The sequence below is a fragment of the Doryrhamphus excisus genome, chromosome 2 (genome assembly GCF_030265055.1).
Source record: "Doryrhamphus excisus isolate RoL2022-K1 chromosome 2, RoL_Dexc_1.0, whole genome shotgun sequence".
In the NCBI taxonomy this organism is placed as follows: domain Eukaryota; kingdom Metazoa; phylum Chordata; class Actinopteri; order Syngnathiformes; family Syngnathidae; genus Doryrhamphus; species Doryrhamphus excisus.
Window position 1 is genome coordinate 20821212 of NC_080467.1, and position 9265 is coordinate 20830476.

Genomic DNA, 9265 nt, shown 5'->3' on the forward strand with positions numbered 1-9265 from the left:
AACCCATGTTCAAAAACCAACAAGAAGTCGGCCATTTTAGGTGGCGGCGGCCATTTGGGGGAGGATGTAGGGGTCGTATCTCGACGAACTCCTCCTAGGGGGTTTGACCGAATGAGTCCGTTGTAGCATCAACAGACACTAGACGGATGGCCCACGTTAAATTGCGAAGGATTTTGGGCTGCTACTTAGGATGTGGGCGTGGCACGCCACCAAACTTTTACTTTAACCTTAACTTTTACCTTATCTGGCCCTGCCTGGTGTCTGGCCTTGCCTTGAAGCAATGTACATCAAAGTCAATCCACAGTTTGACTGACAGACTGATGATGTCAGTTGATGGACTGTGATGTGTGTAAAGCACATGTGGTGGGCGTGGCCACGGCGAATGGTCAGCCTTCGCCATTGACCATCGAAGGCTCATATTTTGCCCGCAGAAGGTCACAGGCTGCTGAAATCTTACACGTAAGGTCAGAATCCAGGCCTGAGCGCCCTGGTGGTGCTCCCATGTGACACCAATCTAAATTGACACACTAGCGCCACCTAGAAGTTTCAATTCATTATCCCTCGCCACCCGTGGCACGTATCACTATGATTTTCGGTGGAGACGTCTATCATGACAGGACGCACCTAACGCTCCAGAACCCATGTTCAAAACACAGCGCCACCAACTGGTAGAAATGTATATCTGCCGTAACTTCCTGAGTCATGGTCAGATTGTCTTGAAATTTTTTTTGGTGTGTTGGGTCAATCTCTGGTCTGTTATACTGTGTGTACATAGACTGTATAGCGCCACCAACTGGTGGAAATGTACATCAGCTGTAACTTCCTTCCACATGGTCGGATCGGCCCCAATTTTTTTCTGGTGGTTTGGGGTACCCTCTGGTCTATGACTGTGTGTGTACATAGACTGTATAGCGCCACCAACTGGCGAAAATGTATATCTGCCGTAACTTCCTTATGCATGGTCGGGTCGTCTCCACATTTTTTTGGCTGGGTTGGGTCAATCTCTGGTCTGTTATACTGTGTGTACATAGACTGTATAGCGCCACCAACTGGTGGAAATGTATATCTGCTGTAACTTCCTTCCACATGGTCGGATCGGTCCCAAATTTTTTCTGGTGGTTTGGGGTACCCTCTGGTCTATTACTGTGTGTGTACATACACTCTATAGCGCCACCAACTGGCAGAAATGTATATAGCCATAGCTTCCTTCCACATGGTCGGCTCGTCTCTAAATTTTTTTTGGTCGGTCGGGTCACCCACCACTCTTTGAATCTGCGTGTCCATAGACTCTATAGCGCCAACAACTGGTGGAAATGTATATCTGCCGTAACTTCCTCCCACATGGTTGGATCTGCCCAAATTTTTTTCTGGTGGTTCGGGGTACCCTCTGGTCTATGACAGTGTGTGTAACTCCCTTACCGCTTATCTGATCGCCGCGGTTTTTCGTACGGCGCGTCCGCACGCCCGTCCGGTCACGCGCGCGCCCCCGACCCGCGCATACCCCCGACCCGCGCGTACCCCCGACCGCGTCGGGGTGCTCGAGCCCGCTCATCACTGCTTGCAGTTTTAATTATTATTAGGGCTCGAGCACTGACCAGTGCGAAAGCCCTATTGTTATCGTAATTAGGGCTCGAGCACTGACCAGTGCGAAAGCCCTATTGTAATCGTAATGTTTATTAGGGCTCGAGCACTGACCAGTGCGAAAGCCCTATTGTTATCGTAATGTTTATTATTAGGGCTCGAGCACTGACCAGTGCGAAAGCCCTATTGTAATCGTAATGTTTATTATTAGGGCTCGAGCACTGACCAGTGCGAAAGCCCTATTGTAATCGTAATGTTTATTAGGGCTCGAGCACTGACCAGTGCGAAAGCCCTATTGTAATCGTAATGTTTATTATTATTATTATTATTAGGGCTCGAGCACTGACCAGTGCGAAAGCCCTATTGTAATCGTAATGTTTATTATTAGGGCTCGAGCACTGACCAGTGCGAAAGCCCTATTGTTATCGTAATGTTTATTAGGGCTCGAGCACTGACCAGTGCGAAAGCCCTATTGTAATCGTAATGTTTATTATTATTATTATTATTAGGGCTCGAGCACTGACCAGTGCGAAAGCCCTATTGTTATCGTAATGTTTATTAGGGCTCGAGCACTGACCAGTGCGAAAGCCCTATTGTAATCGTAATGTTTTTTATTATTAGGGCTCGAGCACTGACCAGTGCGAAAGCCCTATTGTAATCGTTCCGTTTCTTTTTATTAGGGCTCGAGCACTGACCAGTGCGAAAGCCCTATTGTAATCGTAATGTTTATTAGGGCTCGAGCACTGACCAGTGCGAAAGCCCTATTGTAATCGTAATGTTTATTAGGGCTCGAGCACTGACCAGTGCGAAAGCCCTATTGTAATCGTAATGTTTTTTATTATTATTATTCTTCTCCCAAAATGAGCGCCATTTTGAGGGCCTCAACATGCCCGAAAACTCACCAAATTTGGCGAGCGCATCAGGTCTGGCGAAAAATTTTATATTTTATGGGTTTCAAATATAATGTTCCAAAATTGGCTCTCTAGCGCCACCTTGAATTTAAAAAAAAATTAGCCCCCGCCACCAGTTTCACCGATCGTCACGAAACTTGGTGGAGACGTCTATCGTGACAGGACGGACCAAAAAGTCTCAAGAACCCATATTGGAAAACGCACACGAAGTCAGCCATTTTGGATGGCGGCGGCCTTTTTCGGGCCAGAAGTTGGGGTCGTATCTCGACGAACTCCTCCTAGGGGGTTTGACCGAATGAGTCCGTTGTTGCATCAACGGACACTAGACGGATGGCCGACGTTAAATTGCGAAGGATTTTGGGATATTCCGTACGATGTGGGCGTGGCACGCCCCCAAATTTTGCCCTTTTTCATCTGCCCGGGCCTTGCACGCTGAGCGTAACTGTAGACGTGAATAACTTGGCTCCACGTGGTCAGATCTTCATCATACTTGTTACATGTGATCATGGCCCCGCCCCGAAGGTCCCCGTAGGTCACTTCCTGATTTCGTCGCAGCGCCACCTATTGGCGACAGGCTACAGGCGTGTCATCTACATGAGGCCTTTTCTGCCAGGAGATTCATCAGATGAACACCGAGGTCACAAGGTCACTGCCTGACAGCCTGGTGAAGCCTGTTGATGGACCATGATGCAGGAAAAGCGCACGTGGTAGGCGTGGCCTGGCGACGAATGCTCAGGCCTCGCCGTTTACAAAGAAAGGGTCATCATTCGCCCGCAGAAGGTCGCATGTGCTTGAAAACTCATAAGGGGGGGCAGATTCCAGGCCTGAGGGCCCTGGTGGGGCCCACATTTGAAACCAAGCCAAATTGACTCACTAGCGCCACCTACAAGTTTTAAAATAATTATCCCTCGCCTCCCGTTGCACGTATAGGCATGATTTTCGGAGGAGACATCACTCGTGACAGGACGCACAAAAAAGTCTCAAGAACCCATGTTCGAAAACCAACAGGAAGTCGGCCATTTTAGGTGGCGGCGGCCATTTGGGGGAGGATGTAGGGGTCGTATCTCGACGAACTCCTCCTAGGGGGTTTGACCGAATGAGTCCGTTGTAGCATCAACGGACACTGGACGGATGGCCCACGTTAAATTGCGAAGGATTTTGGGCTGCTACTTAGGATGTGGGCGTGGCACGCCACCAAACTTTTACTTTAACCTTAACTTTTACCTTATCTGGCCCTGCCTGGTGTCTGGCCTTGCCTTGAAGCAATGTACATCAAAGTCAATACACAGTTTGACTGACAGACTGATGATGTCATTCGATGGACTGTGATGTGTGTAAAGCACATGTGGTGGGCGTGGCCACGGCGAATGGTCAGCCTTCGCCATTGACCATCGAAGGCTCATATTTTGCCCGCAGAAGGTCACAGGCTGCTGAAATCTTACACGTAAGGTCAGAATCCAGGCCTGAGCGCCCTGGTGGTGCTCCCATGTGACACCAATCTAAATTGACACACTAGCGCCACCTAGAAGTTTCAATTCATTATCCCTCGCCACCCGTTGCACGTATCACTATGATTTTCGGTGGAGAAGTCTATCATGACAGGACGCACCTAACGCTCCAGAACCCATGTTCAAAACACAGCGCCACCAACTGGTGGAAATGTATATCTGCCGTAACTTCCTGATTCATGGTCAGATTGTCTTGAAATTTTTTTTGGTGTGTTGGGTCAATATCTGGTCTGTTATACTGTGTGTACATAGACTGTATAGCGCCACCAACTGGCGAAAATGTATATCTGCCGTAACTTCCTGATTCATGGTCAGATTGTCTTGAAATTTTTTTTGATGTGTTGGGTCAATCTCTGGTCTGTTATACTGTGTGTACATAGACTGTATAGCGCCACCAACTGGTGGAAATGTACATCAGCTGTAACTTCCTTCCACATGGTCGGCTCGGCCCCAAATTTTTTCTGGTGGTTTGGGGTACCCTCTGGTCTATGACTGTGTGTGTACATAGACTGTGTAGCGCCACCAACTGGCGAAAATGTATATCTGCCGCAACTTCCTTATGCATGGTCGGATCAACTCCACATTTTTTTGGCTGGGTTGGGTCAATCTCTGGTCTGTTATACTGTGTGTACATAGACGCTGTAGCGCCACCAACTGGTGGAAATGTATATCAGCTGTATCTTCCTTCCACATGGTCGGATCAGTCCCAATTTTTTTTTGCTGGGTTGGGTCACCCTCCACTCTGACTGTGTGTGTACATAGACTCTATAGCGCCACCAACTGGTGGAAATGTATATCAGCTGTATCTTCCTTCCACATGGTCGGATCGTCTCGAAATTTTTTTTGTTGGTTGGGTCACCCACCACTCTTTGAATCTGCGTGTCCATAGACTCTATAGCGCCACCAACTGGTGGAAATGTATATCTGCCGTAACTTCCTCCCACATGGTCGGATCTGCCCAATTTTTTTTCTGGTGGTTCGGGGTACCTTCTGGTCTATGACAGTGTGTGTAACTCCCTTACCGCTTATCCGATCGCCGCGGTTTTTCGTACGGCGCGTCCGCACACCCGCCCGGTCACGCGCGCGCCCCCGACCCGCGCGTACCCCCGACCCGCGCGTACCCCCGACCGCGTCGGGGTGCTCGAGCCCGCTCATCACTGCTTGCAGTTTTAATTATTAGGGCTCGAGCACTGACCAGTGCGAAAGCCCTATTGTAATCGTAATGTTTATTATTAGGGCTCGAGCACTGACCAGTGCGAAAGCCCTATTGTAATCGTAATGTTTATTATTATTATTATTATTATTATTATTATTATTATTCTGCCAACCGTCGGCCTTTTTGAGGGCCTCAACATGCCCGAAAACTCACCAAATTTGGCGAGCGCATCAGGTCTGGCGAAAAATTTTATATTTTATGGGTTTCAAATATAATGTTCCAAAATTGGCTCTCTAGCGCCACCTTGAATTTTAAAAAAAATTAGCCCCCGCCACCAGTTTCACCGATCGTCACGAAACTTGGTGGAGACGTCTATCGTGACAGGACGGACCAAAAAGTCTCAAGAACCCATATTGGAAAACGAACAGGAAGTCGGCCATTTTGGATGGCGCCGGCCTTTTTCGGGCCAGATGTTGGGGTCGTATCTCGACGAACTCCTCCTAGGGGGTTTGACCGAATGAGTCCCTTCTTGCATCAACGGACACTAGACGGATGGCCGACGTTAAATTGCGAAGGATTTTGGGATATTCCATACGATGTGGGCGTGGCACGCCACCAAATTTTGCCCTTTTTCATCTGCCCGGGCCTTGCACGCTGAGCGTAACTGTAGACGTGAATAACTTGGCTCCACGTGGTCAGATCTTCATCATACTTGGTACATGTGATCATGGCCCCGCCCCGAACGTCCCCGTAGGTCACTTCCTGATTTCGTCGCAGCGCCACCTATCGGCGACAGGCTAAAGGCGTGTCATCTACATGAGGCCTTTTCTGCCAGGAGATTCATCAGATGAACACCGAGGTCACAAGGTCACTGCCTGACAGCCTGGTGAAGCCTGTTGATGGACCATGATGCAGGAAAAGCGCACGTGGTGGGCGTGGCCTGGCGGCGAATGCTCAGGCCTCGCCGTTTACAAAGAAAGGGTCATCATTCGCCCGCAGAAGGTCGCATGTGCTTGAAAACTCATAAGGGGGGGCAGATTCCAGGCCTGAGGGCCCCGGTGGGGCTCCCATTTGAAACCAAGCCAAATTGACTCACTAGCGCCACCTACAAGTTTTAAAATAATTATCCCTCGCCTCCCGTTGCACGTATGGGCATGATTTTCGGAGGAGACATCACTCGTGACAGGACGCACAAAAAAGTCTCAAAAACCCATGTTCTAAAACCAACAGGAAGTCCGCCATTTTAGGTGGCGGCGGCCATTTGGGGGAGGATGTAGGGGTCGTATCTCGACGAACTCCTCCTAGGGGGTTTGACCGAATGAGTCCGTTGTAGCATCAACGGCCACTAGACGGATGGCCCACGTTAAATTGCGAAGGATTTTGGGCTGCTACTTAGGATGTGGGCGTGGCACGCCACCAAACTTTTACTTTAACCTTAACTTTTACCTTATCTGGCCCTGCCTGGTGTCTGGCCTTGCCTTGAAGCAATGTACATCAAAGTCAATACACAGTTTGACTGACAGACTGATGATGTCAGTTGATGGACTGTGATGTGTGTAAAGCACATGTGGTGGGCGTGGCCACGGCGAATGGTCAGCCTTCGCCATTGACCATCGAAGGCTGATATTTTGCCCGCAGAAGGTCACAGGCTGCTGAAATCTTACACGTAAGGTCAGAATCCAGGCCTGAGCGCCCTGGTGGTGCTCCCATGTGACACCAATCCAAATTGACACACTAGCGCCACCTAGAAGTTTCAATTCATTATCCCTCGCCACCCGTTGCACGTATCACTATGATTTTCGGTGGAGACGTCTATCATGACAGGACGCACCTAACGCTCCAGAACCCATGTTCAAAACACAGCGCCACCAACTGGTGGAAATGTATGTCTGCCGTAACTTCCTTATACATGGTCGGATCGTCTCCAATTTTTTTTGGGTGGGTTCGGTCACCCTCCGGTCTGTGACTGTGTGTGTATATAGACTCTATAGCGCCACCAACTGGTGGAAATGTATATCTGCCGTAACTTCCTGATTCATGGTCAGATTGTCTTGAAATTTTTTTGGGTGTGTTGGGTCAATCTCTGGTCTGTTATACTGTGTGTACATAGACTGTATAGCGCCACCAACTGGTGGAAATGTATATCACCTGTAACTTCCTTCCACATGGTCGGATCGTCTCCAAATTTTTTTGGGTGGGTTCGGTCACCCTCCAGTCTGTGACTGTGTGTGTATATAGATTCTATAGCGCCACCAACTGGTGGAAATGTATATCTGCTGTAACTTCCTGATTCATGGTCAGATTGTCTTGAATTTTGTTTTGGTGTTTTGGGTCACTCTCTGGTCTGTTATACTGTGTGTACATAGACTGTATAGCGCCACCAACTGGTGGAAATGTGTATCACCTGTAACTTCCTTCCACATGGTCGGATCGGCCCCAAATTTTTTCTGGTGGTCTGGGGTACCCTCTGGTCTATGACAGTGTGTACATACACTATAGCACCACCAACTGGTGGAAATGTATATCTGCCGCAACTTCCTTCCACATGGTCGGATCAGTCCCAAATTTTTTTTGGTGGTTTGGGGTACCCTCTGGTCTATGACTGTGTGTGTACATAGACTGTATAGCGCCACCAACTGGTGAAAATGTATATCTGCCGTAACTTCCTTATGCATGGTCGGATCGTCTCCACATTTTTTTTGCTGGGTTGGGTCACCCTCCACTCTGTGACCGGGTGTGTATATAGACTCTATAGCGCCACCAACTGGTGAAAATGTATATCTGCCCTAACTTCCTCCCACGTGGTCGGATCGGTCCCAAATTTTTTCTGGTGGTTCGGGGTACCATCTGGTGTATGACTGTGTGTATACATAGACTCTATAGCGCCACCAACTGGTGGATATGTATATCAGCTGTAACTTCCTTCCACATGGTCGGATCGTCTCTAAATTTTTTTTGGTCGGTCGGGTCACCCTCCACTCTTTGAATCTGTGTGTCCATAGACTCTATAGCGCCACCAACTGGTGGAAATGTATATCTGCCGTAACTTCCTCCCAAATGGTCGGATCTGCCCGAATTTTTTTCTGGTGGTTCGGGGTACCCTCTGGTCTATGACAGTGTGTGTACATACGCTATCGCGCCACCAACTGGTGGAAATGTATATCAGCCGTAACTTCCTTCCGCACGGTCGGATCGGCACCTAATTTTTTCTGGTGGTTCGGGGTACCCTCCGGTCCGTTACCGTGTGGGCGCATAGACTGTATAGCGCCACCCACAGGCGGAAACGTATATCCGCCGCAAGTACCTACCGCACGGTCCGATCGTCGCAAATTTTTTTATGGCGGTTCGGCGCGCCGGACGGGACGTGACCACGCACCAGCCTCGCCGCCGGCGTCGCCCCCTCCTGGCAGAAAATTGCAAGTGCCGTAACTCCCTTACCGCTTATCCCATCGCCGCGGTTTTTCGTACGGCGCGTCCGCGCGCCCGTCCGAACACGCGCGCGCCCCCGACCCGCGCGTACCCCCGACCGCGTCGGGGTGCTCGAGCCCGCTCATCACTGCTTGCAGTTTTAATTATTATTATTATTATTCTGCCAACCGTCGGCCTTTTTGGGGGCCTCAACATGCCCGAAAACTCACCAAATTTGCTGAGCGCATCAGGTCTGGCGAAAAATTTTATATTTTATGGGTTTCAAATATAATGTTCCAAAATTGGCTCTCTAGCGCCACCCTGAATTTGAAAAAAAATTAGCCCCCGCCACCAGTTTCACCGATCGTCACGAAACTTGGTGGAGACGTCTATCGTGACAGGACGGACCAAAAAGTCTCAAGAACCCATATTGGAAAACGAACAGGAAGTCGGCCATTTTGGATGGCGCCGGCCTTTTTCGGGCCAGAAGTTGGGGTCGTATCTCGACGAACTCCTCCTAGGGGGTTTGACCGAATGAGTCCGTTGTAGCATCAACGGACACTAGACGGCTGGCCGACGTTAAATTGCGAAGGATTTTGGGATATTCCATACGATGTGGGCGTGGCACGCCCCCAAATTTTGCCCTTTTTCATCTGCCCAGGCCTTGCATGCTGAGCGTAACTGTAGACGTGAATAACTTG